This window comes from Mustela nivalis, assembly GCF_964662115.1.
Source record: "Mustela nivalis genome assembly, chromosome: 1".
In the NCBI taxonomy this organism is placed as follows: domain Eukaryota; kingdom Metazoa; phylum Chordata; class Mammalia; order Carnivora; family Mustelidae; genus Mustela; species Mustela nivalis.
The window spans coordinates 12,549,316-12,564,526 of record NC_139020.1 but is presented as its reverse complement, the minus strand read 5'-3'; the positions used below and the strand labels follow the sequence as shown (position 1 = coordinate 12,564,526).

Sequence of the window (15,211 nt, the reverse complement as noted above, 5' to 3'; positions counted from 1 at the left end):
CAGGAACACCAAAGAGAAGAATCAACACTCAACCCCAGATCTCCTGGGTAACGGTGTTTTCACTATAAAATGTGTTACACAGGGCACCTGGGTGGCTCAGTAGGTTAAAGCCTCTGCCTTCAGCTTGGATTGTGATCCTGGGGTCCTGGGATCAAGCCCCACCTAGGGCTCTCTGCTTGGCGGGGAGCCTGCTTCCCTTCCTCTCTCTCTGCCTGCCTCTGCCTACCTGTGATCTCTGTCTGTCAAATAAATAAATAAAATCTAAAGAAAAAATGTGTTACACAAATAATAAAGAAGATAAACATACTTTCAAGTCAAACATGTTTTGTTACAATTGACTTCACTGAAACATTTAAAATATGAATTGTTCTTTGGAAAATTCAGCCTTTTAGCATTTATGGAATACTTCTCATCTTATTTTTAATTTTTTAAAAAAGATTTTATTTTTAAAATTTATTTTATACATAAATAAATAAAATTTTATAATAAATATTTTATTTATTTTAATTTTTTAATAAGGATATTCCATACTCACTCTCAATTTATAAGACCAATTTATAAGACCAAGGATATTCCATACTCACTCTCAATTTATAAGACCAATTTATTAAGAACCATTTTTTTCACTCAGTTAATCTGGTTTGACTTATTATATTCCTTGGTAAAACTGGACTAGTTTCTCACTTCAAGCCAATTCAGGGTTTTCAGTCCCGTGCACATGAAGAGCTCCGCAAGAGGAAAAACCGATCATGCCCCTACGTGTACAGTTAATGCATGTGCAACAGGTTGCTATAAATTTAAATCCCTGTTCACTGTCAAGAGTAATAAAAAGATTGCTTCTAGAATTAATGTGGTTCTGAGCCCTGTTCTCTAAGGCACCGAAAGGTTAACAGAAAGCACATGTTGTAAGAAAACTGTGAGGGGGAAAAAAGGAGTCCAGAGCAAGTGGCATATGAAGGAAGATTACTGCTATTTTGGGAAGGGGGGGCACCCGGCTGGCTCAGTCAATGGAGCGTGCAACTCTTGATCTCAGGGTTGTGGGTTCAAACCCTACACTGTGTAGAGATTAATTAAAAATAAAATCTTAAAAAAAAAAGATTACTGTTAGGGTGCCTGGGTGGCTCAGTGGGTTAAAGCCTCTGCTTTCAGCTCAGGTCTTGATCCCGGGGTCCTGGGATCGAGCTCCGCATGGGGTTCTCCGCTCAGTGGGGAGCCTGCTTCCCCGTCTCTTCCTCTGCCTGCCTCTCTGCCTACTTGTGATCTCTGTCAAATAAATAAATAAAATCTTTTAAAAAAATTACTGTTATTTTTGGACAGTTTGGTAAAACCAAACATATCCTACAGACCTTAGGTACTCAGTGTGTGTTATGTTTGAATCAAGACTCATGGTAATCTTATTGAGTTACTTTAATCGTGGTTAACATGCAAAATTAGAGCAATCAAGCAAGGACAATAAGATGTTATTTTAGACTTTAAAACAAATTCCCTGGTATTATTGAAGGGTGCTGGCCTAGAATTTAGAAAGTCTGGGTTTTACCCTTTCAAGGCTATGACCACCTCCTTGAGTCTTTTTTTTTTTTTTTTTAAAGATTTTATTTATTTATTTTTAACAGACAGAGATCACAAGTAGGCAGAGAGAGAGGGAGGAAGCAGGCTTCCCGCTGAGCAGAGAGCCCGATGCGGAGCTCGATCCCAGGACCCTGGGATCATGACCTGAGCTGAAGGCAGAGGCTTAACCCACTGAGCCACCCAGGCGCCCCACCTCCTTGAGTCTTAATCCCCAATTTATAAAATGGGAATTATGATATCATCCTGGCCTTCTAACAGGTGCTTGTGAGTACAGCATGGGATAAGGAGCATGAGAGCAATTTGGACTCTTCTCTGGATGCCAAGGAAAAGCCCAGTGCAGGAGGGGCAAGCTAGGAGTAGATGCCCATCCCACAAGGGCCACTGGTGCAAATGCCCTCACATGTGGAAATCCTGCCCTCACTGGCAAAAAAAAAGTACAGATCTATGACCAAACAAGCAGTTTCTTGTGAAAGTTCCTGAGCAAGTCAGGTCCTTGCACTGGAAATCCTGCTGCTGCACTGGACTGACTTTGCCGGTAATTACCTGGACCTCCTACTTTACTGCCTGGCTATGGTTTCCTCCTTCGGATGACCTTCCCCTCATATGTTGTGTTAGGATGCTTTAATGGGTGAGCAAAACTCATCTAGAAATGGCTTAACTGATGAAGAAGAGGTATATTGAAGAAGAGTTCTGGAGATGGGTGGTTCCAACTAGTTAATCAACGGGCTAGAAGATGCCATCTTTCAGCCTGGCCCCCCTCAGCTTGTTTTAATCAGTTTAGCTCAGGTCACATTTGCAAGACAGTTGTCGTAGGACATCCAGAAGAAGCTGACCAATTCTTCATTTTGCAGATCTTTTTTATAGAAAGGGAACATTTCCCAGAAGCCTCCACATGCATGCTCCTCGGGTCTCACTGGACTGGGTAGGTCTCAGGCTTACCCCTAAACTCATCACTGACCTACAGAATGGGGTGACCCTGGCTGGTTTAGACAATCAAGATTTCCTATTTCCTCCAGTCACAGGGGAGGACAGACTCTGAAACAAAATCTGGGTGGTTGGGCTGGTGATCAACAGTGCCTGACGGAACTGGAAAATAATTCTTTTTTTCAGGGGGGTCAGGAGAGGGAGAGAGATTCAGGGCTTGATCTCATGACCTTGACATGATGACCTCAAGAATAGGACGCTTAACCGACTGAGCCACCCAGGCAGCCCTGGAAAACAATCTTTAAGGTTCAGTTCGACTCTGTGTCTATGGTAATTGTGCAGACGTTGAAAAGGAAGGTCCACTATCACCTTCCTTTCCTTAGATAACTAACGGACACCATGAACTTAACTATATCCGAGATGAAACCACTGCCATTTTCTTTCAGATCTGCTCCACCTGCAGCCTTCGCAACCACCTTAATTAATAACAACCTCATGCATTGGGCCAAAGCTCTGAAATCATGCCGGACCTCTTTCCTCATGTACCCAACATCCTAACCATCAGCAAATCCTACTGATGTTGCCTTCAAAATATATCTAACTTGGGGCCCAGGAAACAGGGATATGGGGGGAAGGCTTGCATAAAACCCAGCTACGCTCCAGCATCAGACTAAGGAGCATGTGGAGGCAGCATCCTTGGCGTGCAACTGGGTGTCCTCACGACGGGTAGTAGCGGAGATGAAACTTCTCCAGGTGGCTCTGAGGACTGTGGATGGGGATAAGGAGCCAGAGCATGTGAAAACTGCAGCTGATACTCTGATTTTGTGGACACATGTGAGCCGATGCTCTGGATATGCCCAGAAATAACTAAGGACACCTGGGGATGAGGCGAAAGGCTGATAACCAATGGAGCTGGTAGGGACTTGTGCCAGGAGGAAAATGCAAACTGTCTTTATTTATAGTGGCTACAGGCTATTCAGGCTCTTCAGGACTACAGGTGGATAACTACAAGTATGTATGATGCAGATGGTGTTGTGAAAACATGAAACTACTGTGTTTTTGTTTCTCTCTGAAATCACATTCCCCAGTAGCCTCCCACCTGCAAGTTTGAGTCATGGGCCTTTTTGTCCCAGAAAAGGAGAGGCTGTTGAGCCCCAGAACGAGGAATTAATTGCTTTAAAAAAAGCTGATTTTCCTGAGGCTGTAGCATGAGGCAACCAGCCATCCTGGTTTGTCTAGCACAGTCCCATCTCTGCTTGTGGTCTTAGCATTATTATTATTATTTATTTATTTGACAGACAGAGATTACAAGTAGGCAGAAAGGCAGGCAGAGAGAGAGGAGGAAGCAGGTTCCCTGCCAAGCAGAGAGCTGGATGCCAGGCTGGATCCCAGGACCCCAGGATCATGACCTGAGCCCAAGGCAGAGGCTTTAACCCACTGAGTCACCCAGGTGCACCAGGTCTTAGCATTATTTTAAGTATCAATTGATTTCCCCACCAAAGGTGCCTCAGTTTGGACAGTAAGCTATAGAAGATAATAGTTTGAAAACCTTAAGTTCGTTAGCATCCATTAACAAATCAAAAGTCAACCCTTGGGGCGCCTGGGTGGCTCAGTGGGTTAAGCCGCTGCCTTCGGCTCAGGTCATGGTCTCAGAGTCCTGGGATCGAGTCCCGCATCGGGCTCTCTGCTCGGCAGAGAGCCTGCTTCCCTCTCTCTCTCTCTGGCTGCCTCTCCGTCTACTTGTGTGATTTCTCTCTGTCAAATTAATAAATAAAATCTTTAAAAAAAAAAAAAGTCAACCCTTATAAAAAGATGATAGAATTTTACTATAAATCAGGGGTAACAAGAAACCAGCATAGAAGGTAGAAATCAGTGGTTCTTTTTTTTTATTTTTTAAAGATTTATTTATTTATTTAATTAGACAGAGATCACAAGTAGGCAGAGAGGCAGGCAGAGAGAGAGAGAGGAGGAAGCAGACTCCCTGCTGAGCAGAGAGTCTGATGCGGGGCTCCATCCCAAGACCCTGAAATCATAACCTGAGCCAAAGGCAGAGGCTTAACCCACTGAGCCACCCAGGCGCCCGAGATCTTAAAGTGTGAATAGCAGATCATCAGCAGCAGTTATCTACTGGGAACTTGCTAGAAATGCACATTCTCGGGCCCCATCTCGGACCTGCTGAATCAGAAACTCTGGAGGGAGGGGGCAGAGTCATCTGCGCTTTAACTCTCCAGGGGGTTCTGATTCAGAGAAAGTCTGAGATCCTCTGAGACAGAGCAAGTGGAACACTTTTTCTTCAATATTGTGGGGAGAGGGAAAAGGAGAGCTGGAGAGGAAGCAAGCCACATGGATGAGCCACATGGGTCCTTTCTTTCTCTTTCCCTGGGAGGTTTTTTTTTTTTTTTTTTTTTTTAAGATTTTATTTATTTGAGGGACAGAATGAGTGAGAGCGAGCAGAGGAGCAAGAGGGAGAGGGAAATGGAGAAGCAGACTCCCCTCGGAGCAGAGAGCCCCATGCGGGACTCGATCCTAGGACCCTGGGATCATGACCTGAGGCGATGGCAGACACTTAACCAACTAAGCCACCCAGGTGTCCCTTCCTGTGAGTTCTGAGGTAGAAACATCTAGATAAAAATAGAAGGTCTTAAAAAAAAAATAGAAGATCTTGAGAACTTTAAGAGTGTTCATGGTATGCATATAAGAGTGGAAGAAGATCAAAAGTCTGGGATAGGGCCTGTGGGGAGACATTTCAATATGGTGCCAGGCCAGCACATCTGGATGTGAAGGGAGAAGTCAGGAGAGGGAAGTCTGAAGAGCTTCACATTGACTATGCCTAGCCATCTACAGCATCCAGAAGATTCTGTGGGCCCAGTGTTAGATTACAAAAAGACCAGGTCAACTGGTAGACCAGCAGAAGATTGAGAACAGTGCAAGAAGTGGGCACTTGGAGACAAGGTAAATGGTATGAACCACAGTCGACAGTGGTGGGACTGGCCATATCTGGTCGTCACCAGTCCAGAACCAGACTGGACCAGGTGCTCTGCAGCAGAAACTTATAAGGACCTTAGTGACATCACATGAGTAGGAGGAGCTCTCCTCCAGTGCTGCCAGTGAGATGCCCTGGGTCCATTCCGGAGTGCAATCACGGGAATGGGAGGAAATGTTGCATCTACCAGTGACATAGGAAACTGTCCACAGTCAAAGGAAGACAGTGTGGAGCACTGTGGTGTTTGGGATAATTACAACCTCCTCTGGAGAGTAACTAGCATTTTTGAGAAAATGACAGAGCAATTTTCTCATAGACTCTGATGAGATTAAGAGCCTCTGTAGACAGTTAGATTTACCTATGCTATCTTGTTATGAATCACCCGAACAGCTAACCATCAGGCTGGCACCGAATAGACAATTATTCACCTGACAGGCCTTTTTGAACCTGAGGCTAACAATATTATTTAGACACATTTACTTCTTTTTTTTTTCTTTAAAGATTTATTTATTAGACACAGAGAGATCACAAGTAGGCAGAGAGGCAGGCAGAGAGAGAGGAGGAAGCAGGCTCCATACCGAGCAGAAAGCCCAATGTGGGACTCGATCCAAGGACCCTGAGATCATGACCTGAGCCGAAGGCAGAGGCTTAACCCACTGAGCCACCCAGGCACCCTAGACACCTTTACTTCTATCAAAAGTTCCTACCAGGGGTGGCTCAGTGGATTAAAGCCTCTGCCTTTAACTCAGGTCATGATCCCAGGGTCCTGGGATCAAGCCCATGTTGGGCTCTTTGATCAGCGGGGAGTCTGCTCCCCTGCCCACTCCCACCTGGTCTGCCTCTCTGCCTACTTGTGATCTCTGTCAAATAAATACATTCTTAAAAAAAAAAAAAGTTCCTACCAAAAAGAAATCTCTTAACTGGCTTTATTCTAGGTCTTGTTCCCCTGCAGCACTTTTTTTTAAAATAGTCTCCATGCCCACTGTGAGTCTTGAACTCACAATCCTGAGAGCAAGTCAGAGTCTACTGACTGAGCCAGCCAGGTGCCCAACTCTGCAGCAATTTTATGTTATTTTATTTTTTTTTAAAGATTTTATTAATTATTTCGACAGACAAAGATCAGAAGCAGGCAGAGAGGCAGGCAGAGAGAGGGAGGAAGCAGGCTCCCCACTGAGCAGAGAGCCCAACTCGGGGCTTGATCCCAAGACCCTGAGATCATGACCTGAGCCTAAGGCGGAGGCTTAACCCACTGAGCCACCCAGGTGCCCCTCTACAGAAATTTTAAATAACATTTTGTGTGTCCTCATAATGAGTTTATGAGAAAGCTGTTCTAGTATCTAAAAGACTCTGAGTTAATCTAAAGCAATGGTTTTCAGAGTGTGGTCTTTGGGCCAGCAGTATTACCTGGGCCCTCACTAAGACGTCAATTCTCCAGCTTCACCCAGGTCTAATGAGTCAGAAATACAAGGGGACAAAGCTGACTTCTGGCTATGGTCAAGTGGAAAGGCGAGCAAATCCTCTCCCCAGAATGCAACTATCATATAAAGCTAGACAAAATTGATAAGAATGACAATTTCAGTGTTCTGGAAACCAACCAAAGGCATAGGACAATTTGAGAAGCATTTATGCTTCAAAACTGCTGAACTGTAAGAATAGTAGAGGTCTGAGGCATCCTGGCCTAGCACTGCTTCCTTCCCCTCCAGCCCAGTGGGTGGTAGAGGTTCTCCCAGGGAAGGACACGTCGTGAGGGCTGGTAGCTATGCCACTGTGGCTGAGGGGGGCTCACAGGATTTGCCGTAGTGGGTGATGCCCATGGCCAGTGGCACTGTCAGTGGAAGTCATGAAAGCCTTGCCTTTCAGAAAATACTATAGGAAATCCTTCAGACTGAAAGGAAGTGACACCAGCTGACAACTGGATGCGCAGGGGAGAATGAAAAGCACTGGAAATGGTAAATACTGTAGGTTAATATAGAAGACTCTATAAATATATTTGCTTCATTTCTCCTTTTAATTTCTTTACAAGACATAAGATTGTGTCCAACAATACTCATAACACTGTATTGTTGGGTTTATAGCACATATAAATGTAATAACAATAATAATACAAAGGAGAGGGGAGAAAATTGAGCTATACTGCAGTAAAGTTTCTATATTTTACCAGAATTAAATTAGTATTAGTCTCAACTAGATTTTGCTGAGTTAAGATGCTGAAATCTAGGGAGAAACCATTAAGAAAATACATTTTAACACAGTAAGAAAAGTTAACAGGAGAATTTAGATGATATACCCAAAAGTACTTATTTAACACAAAAGAAAGCAATGAATGAGATACAGAGAAACAAAGATGAGAAGAGACAGAGACAAACAGCAAAATGGAAAATGTAAATCCAAACATATTATGAATTACAGTAAATGTGAATGGCCTAAACATCCCAAATGAAGAGTGGAGAGATTCGGATTGGATACAAAAAGCAAGGTCCAAACATATGTGGTATGCAAGAGACACACTTAGATTCAGAGACAGAATGAGGCTGAAAGTAGAAAGATGAAAAAGATACACTGTGAAAAAAGCAACCATAAGAAAGTTGCGTGGCCCATGTGGATATTAGCTAAAATAGATGTAAAGACAAGAAATATTACTATAAACAAAAACAGATGTTTCCTAGTGATAAAAGAGTCCATAGATCAGGAATCTACAAAACCCCATTTGCAAATAAGGTCACATGGGGTTATCTTCAAGTTATGAATTGTGGAGGGGGCACAATTCAAACCACAACAAATCGAAATGTCCAGCAACTTGAGGGGAAAAACAAGTTGTGGTATATCCATATAATAAATTACCACTTAGACATAAAAACGAATGATCTACTGCTACATGCTACAACACAGATTAAGCTCTAAAAAATACGAAATCAAAGAAGCCAGATGCAAACACTACATATTGTATGGTTCCATTTATAAGAAACACACAGAAAAGGCAAATTCATAGAGAAAAAGGCAGATCAGTGGTTGCCAGGGGCTTGGGATGGGAGAAGGGATTAAGCAAAAACCAGCAGGAGGAAACTTACTGGGCTAATGGAAATGTTCTAAAACTGCATTTTGGTAATGATGGCCAGCCACCTAAATTTACAAAAAAAAAAAAAAAAATCACTTAAGTGTACACTTACAATAGATGAGTTTTTAAAATAGTATATAAATTATATATTAATAAAAAATTTCTTTTTTTAACAGTTTCTGAGGGTAGGGACCAGCCATCTGGGTTTTAATAAGCCTTCCCCCTAATTCTTATACTAAGTGTGCAAATCACTGGTCTCAAGGACTATTTAAAACCAAATGAACTTGACATAACATCACTGGCACATCCAAGTCATACCTGATTCTTACCCACCCAAAGTAGTAGAGGATCATGAAGATAGTGACATCCCCTAGAGGGCATAAATAACTACATTAGCTTTACCTGAATAGCATGTGCGGTAAATTTGAGACAGAGGCCAGACTTAGATGTGACCCTGAGATTCAGACCCACAGCCAAGTGGACAATTCCACCTTGGCAATTCTAACTCCCTCAGGTACTCCAGATGCACCCTTTCCTGAATGAGGATCTTTATCCCTCTACTTGCTTTTCTTGGTAAATGGCACCACCATCAACCCCGGTGGCCCAAGCCTGAAAAAGGGGAACTACATTTGCCTTCCCCCACCCTCACTTTAGATAGTCACTGAGGCTTGCATTGCATTTCAATTATCTTTTTTCCAGTAATGGCCGTAGGCCAGGACCTTATCGTGGCTCCCAAATGGGGACTCTGCTGCCTTCAGTCTCACCCCACCTCCTGTCAGTCCACACACTCAGATATCCTAGGGATCATTTTTTTTAAAAAAGATTTTATATATTTATTTATTTTAGAGAGAGAGAAAGAGGCGTGCTAATGGGTGGGGGTGGGTGAGTTACGGAGCAGAGGGAGAGAAATAAGCAGACTCTGTGGAACATGGAGCCCCACACAGGGCTAGATCCCACAACCCTGGGATCACGACCTGAGCTGAAATCAAGAGTCCAACACTCAAATGACTGAGCCAGCCAGGCTCCCCAAAACACTGTTAGATTCTTATGTCTTACAGCAACATGTATACATACAATTTGAAGATTTGAATGTAATTGGGCCCAAGCCCAGTGTTTTTTCTTTATTTTTTTTTTATGATTTTATTTATTTATTTGACAGACAGAGATCACAAGTAGGCAGCGGAGGGGGTGGGGAAGCAGGCTGCATGCTGAGCAGAAAACCCGATGAGGGGGCCCAATCCTGGGACCCCGAGATCATGACCCCAGCCGAGGGCAGCGGCTTAACCCACTGAGCCACCCAGGCACCCAGTAAGCCCGTGTTTTCAAAAAAGCTCACAGGTAGTTCTAATGTGCAGCCCAGGTACCTCTGATTTATAGCTGAGGTCTAGAGGAGGATATTCAGGAAGACACAGTGGGCCCGATGGAGCCAGAGCACAGGCTAGAACTGCTAAAAATATAGCCTATGACAGAGGTTCTGACAAGATTATTAAATATATAGTTAACTTGCAATTACAGTTTGCAAACTTCTAATCACAGACTGTTCACTCCTGCTTACTAACAATTTACATTAATTTTTACCCTTTTCACTTTCCAACTTTTAAGAATGCCTCAGATACTTCATGGTTCTGTGATATAATCTTCCTACAGGGTTTATTGGTAATAGGTGTCAGTTTTGGGGATCTACTGACATCGGGGTTTTAGTATAGGCCGGCAGAACTAGCTAACGCCATTTCTGTTTCTCCTTGGCTTCCTAGTTGTTAGTGCATTTATTTCTTAGCATTAAAAAACCTCTGTTTGTACTTTCCTTCTCTTGGATTTTCCCTAGCTCTAGCATTTTCCTATAGTTCACATAAAAATATGCCTTTTTGAGGGTGCCTAGGTGGATCAGTGGGCCGAGTGTCCAATTCTTGATTTCTGCTCAGGTCATGATCTCAGGATCCTGAGATGGAGCCCCACGTTGGCTCCGGGCTCAACGGGGTGTCTGCTTCAGATGCTCTCTGCCCCTCTCCCTCTGCCCCTCCCTCCAATTCTCTCTCTAAAACAAATATATAAATCTTTTTTAAAAATATGTCTTTCATAAGCAAGGGCCGTGGTAATAATCCCTTTGTGGCATGTGATGTAAAGGAGATTAACAGAAAACTATGTATTTACTGAGAGTGATGAAGGTATAAAGAGGAAATTGCCTTGAGTCACAGAAATAAGAATGATTTAGGGAAAGAAAAAGATGAGATAAATGAGAAAAAGTGGAGAAAATGAACCCTGGGCAAAGAAGAGAAGGAAGGGGAAAAGAAAAGAAATGCAAGACTGAACTTCTGGTCTACCTCCTCACTCACACCCTAACTGCAGAAGTCCCCACACGTTGACTTTCATTCTTAGGAATGCCGGAAACACAGGCCGTAAGCTGCTCAGTCATCCACACAGGCTGCCTGATATCTGAGACATCTATCCCTCCCCATCATTCCCTATAAAATCAAAGCCTCTCTGGATTACCTGGACCCCATTCTGACTGTCAGATTCTGACCACATTCTGGGGCTCAAGACAACCCAGGCTACTTTCGGATTTTTTCGAATTCTTGGGGATGACTCTCAGTAGCATTGGCCTGGTACGACAGTGACTTTTCAAAATTACCTGAGTACTCTGGTCACACCGCAGTTTGAAACACATGAACTCTGGGGGATGAAATTTTGGGGCAGAAACACTCCAAAGCTACCATGGAATCTCAAGGTTAAAATGATTAGGCCTGCCTGAATATTTACCGGACTGGGGCAAGAGCACAAATGGAGGCCCTCACACCATACACTAGATATTTAAATAATATAAACCAAGTTAACAGCCAGATAAAAATACATCCTATCTTCTGTTTTAACAAATATATCTTAATAAAGACCTGCAAGGCAGGTTCAAATATGGCATTCTTGGGCTTCTTTGAGTTCTAGGTAGGAACTTGGTAATAGGAGAAGAGTAGTTCCCTGTCCCTGGTCTTTCCTTTTTTCCCCACTGCAGGTTCCCTGTTGCACCGAGGGGTCAAATTTAGATGTATACCCACGGTGGTACCATCTTTAGCTTGTCTAGGTCCTGGAAATAGGCTGAGGATGCTAAGAAATCGCCAAGTCTTAAGTCTTCAATGAGTGTTCTAGAACAGTAGTTTCAACTGGGGGCAATTTTGCCCCTCAGGGAACATTTGGCAATTTCTGGAGACCTGTCACGGCTTGAGGAGATGGGTGTTAAGAGCCTCTAGTCGGGGGGCGCCTGGGTGGCTCAGTGGGTTAAGCCGCTGCCTTCGGCTCGGGTCATGGTCTCAGGATCCTGGGATCAAGTCCCGCATCAGGCTCTCTGCTCGGCGGGGAGCCTGCTTCCCTCTCTCTCTCTGCCTGCCTCTCTGTCTACTTGTGATCTCTCTCTGTCAAATAAATAAATAAAATCTTAAAAAAAAAAAAAAAAAAGAGCCTCTAGTGAGTAGAGGTCAGGGATGTGTAGACATCCTACAAGGAAGCACAGGTCAGCCACCACAGTAGTTAACTGACCCAAAATGTTACAGTGCCACGACTAAGATGTCCTGCTGTAGGTGGACACAAATACTGTTCAAGATCACAAGATACCTTGGAGATACTGTGGGTTCGGCTCCAAACCACTGCAATAAAGTGAATATTGCAATAAAGCAAGCTGGGTGAAATTTTTGGTTTCCCAGTGCATGTAAAAGTTATGTTTACACTACAAAATAGTAAGCGTGCAAGAGCATTCATTATGTCTAGGGGCGGCTGGGTGGCTCAGTGGGTTAAAGTCTCTGCCTTCGGCTCAGGCCCTGATCTCAGGGTCCTAGGATCAAGCCCTGTATCCGGTTCTCTCCTCAGTGGAGAGCCTGCTTCCCCCTCTCTCTCTGCCTGCCTCTCTGCCTACTTGTGATCGCTGTCTGTCAAATAAATAAATAAAATCTTAAAAAAAAAAAAAAGAGCATTCATTATGTCTCAAACAATGTATATACCCTAACTTAAAAATACCTTATTGCTAAAAAATGCTAACCATCATCTGAACTATCAGCTAGTTCATAATCACAGACCACAGATCATCATAACAAATATAATGGGTAATAAAAAAGTCTGAAATCCTGCAAGAATTACCAAAAACGTGACACAGAGAAATGAAGTGAGCAAAGGCTGCTGGACATACAGTGCCCGTGGGTACCTGGCTGGCTCAGTCAGTGGAGCAGGTAACTCTTGAGCTCAGGGTTATGAGTTAGAGCCTGGCACTGGGTGTAGAGATTACTTAAAAATAAAATCTTTGGGAAAAAAAAGAAAGAAAAGAAAAATGGTGTCCACAGACTTGCCTGATCAGGGTTGCCACAAACCTTTGGTTCATAAAAAAATATGTTTGCAAAGTGCATTAAAGTGAAGAGCAAAAAATGAGGTATGCCTGTATTTAAATTCCTTAATCCTGTTCTAGGAGGGGTAAGGTTCTGGGCAGGAACACCCTCTTGGCTCCACAGACTCTCCCCCACAGGAGATCGGGCTTAGGGAAGGACAGAACAGGGCCTTCTAAAGTACAGGGCCCAGGGCCAGGGACTCCCTTGCCCAGGTGGTAGGGGCAGCACTGGCAATGATTTTAGAGTATCTCCAGGGTCCTTGAAACCTGTAGGAGACAAAGCCCTTCCACTGAGCAAAACGGGGCTGTCCCGGCTTCAAGGGAGTATCTCAAAGAGGACCAACTCCCTGACCTAGGGCTGCTCTTTGTATCCAGGGGTTGGTCCCTGGGCTGGTCCGCTGGCAAGTTCATACAATGAACTGAAACCAGACTCTCTCACTTCCTGGAACCCAAAGAAACTTAGACCTTGGGCAAAGGCCCTTTGGCTAGCAATTGCACATTTATGCAACTTAGTAGCATATGCCAATTATCTGGAGAATACTAGTAAGTACAAGCAGGAAAATTACAAATATGTGCACTTTCTAGAGGCTGATGGAAAAATGTGGATTGTGTATCTCTGACGCCTTAGAATCAGAGGACGCCTTAGAATCTGAGGGTCTTAAGAAGTAATTGAGATAAAGTGTAGCCCAGATGAGGCTGAAGCAGCCCCTGTCTTTGTTCCACTCTGGCACTGAATTAGGCCTCAGTATTTTGTCATCCTTACAAGTGAATCCTGCATTAGAGGGAAACAGGGACTGTGGTGCAGAGTTGTCAGGAATTGGGGAGGATCATACCACAAAGCAAACAGCACAGAAATCCCCAGGAGGCAGAGGGTTCTTCTCCAGTCTGTCCCTTCTTGGTCCCTGTCCTGGTCTCCCTGTTTCCACTTTTCTTTTCAGGACTCTTTCCCCATCTCTTCTTTGGAGTCAGGTATGTCCAGCTCTTGGCCCCAATTTGCCTGCTTCACTGGGCAAGAGGAACACCTGCGAATCACAGGTTCTCAAAATGAGGTCCTGGACCAGCGGCACCGGTGTCACCTGCGAGTGTTAGAAGAGCAAGTTCTGGGTTCCCATCCCGGACCCACCCAGTCAAACACTGCCACCTGCAATGAAACGCGCCCTTTGGGTGAGTCTAACGCCCGCTGCCACGCGAAGGCGAGCTGGGCACTTCCTGCAAACACAGTTCAGCCGCCTTTGCTTGCATTCCCTCAGGCATGCCCTGTGGACTTGGAAGGCGAAGGCTCTACCCCCTGCCAGGCTCCCCAGCCCCCCACGGCTTATCAAACTACTCCCCCAACAAAAGTGCGGGTGTCAGGGGGGAGGGTGGGTGGCATTCTCAAAGCGCTATCGCTGCAAACAAAACGGCCCGTTGTGAAAAAAAAAATATTCTAAGAGAACTCAGTAAAAGGTGCTGCAGTCTCCTGTACATTTTTCTAGACATTTCTGAGCGCACAGTGCGTAGGTTTATCCTTAAAATGCACACATTTTGGACTGTGGGCTCATTTCATAACATGTTTTTGAAGTATTTCCCTTGGGGTGCCTGGGTGGCTCAGTGGGTTGAGACTGCCTTGGGCTCAGGTCATGATCCCAGAGTCCTGGGATCGAGCCCCCCATCGGGCTCTCTCTGCTCAGCGGGGAGCCTGCTTCCTCCTCTCTCTCTGCCTGCCTCTCTGCCTACTTGTGATCTCTGTCAAATAAATACATAAAATCTTAAAAAAAAAAAAAGAGAGAGAGAGAAATATCTCCGTTGAAGGCTGAGTAAGCCTGCGGGTCTGGAGGAACGACTGGCGCCCCGTCTGCCTCCTCCCTGACGGTCGAGGCAGTAGAGCCGACAACACACGAGCGAGGTGCGGGAGGCACGGCGCCGGCGCTCTGGTGTTTTCCCGGCGGTGGGCCTCGTCCAGCAGGGAAAAGGCGACAAGAACACAGGATTCCGCTCACCAGATTGGTAACGCCGGGCGCCAGGGGCTGAGGAAACTGCAGGGAAGCAAAGGCGGGGCGGGGAGAGGACGCGCCGCTTCCACACCGTCGCCAAGCCCGGAACGCAGGACGACCAACGAAACGACAAAAAGCGCCGCGCTCGACCGTCCCAGTTCCTGAGGCACAGACGAGACTATGCCCTTACAACCCCTGACGCTTCCACACAAAGTGACGTAGAGTATCAAACGCGTGCCACGTGTACCTCATTTTTCCCCTTTCGCGCACAGAGATCTACGGACTGGAAGAGAAAGGCCGAATTTTTCCACAGTTCCATGTTTCCGGGCGGAGGGAGCCGGCGGCGC

General features: G+C 44.9%; 1 long non-coding RNA gene across 1 annotated transcript in view; it reads right to left on the bottom strand.

Moving 5' to 3' along the window:
* The window catches only part of LOC309861342, a 73,268-nt gene extending 58,057 nt beyond the window's left edge, over window positions 1-15,211 (bottom strand). Inside the window, exons 1-3 of the long non-coding RNA XR_014309887.1 lie at window positions 15,112-15,211; window positions 13,725-13,967; window positions 8,545-8,596 (exon numbers count right to left, since the gene is read on the bottom strand). This is a non-coding gene — a long non-coding RNA (uncharacterized lncRNA). The remainder of the gene's footprint in view (window positions 1-8,544; window positions 8,597-13,724; window positions 13,968-15,111) is intronic.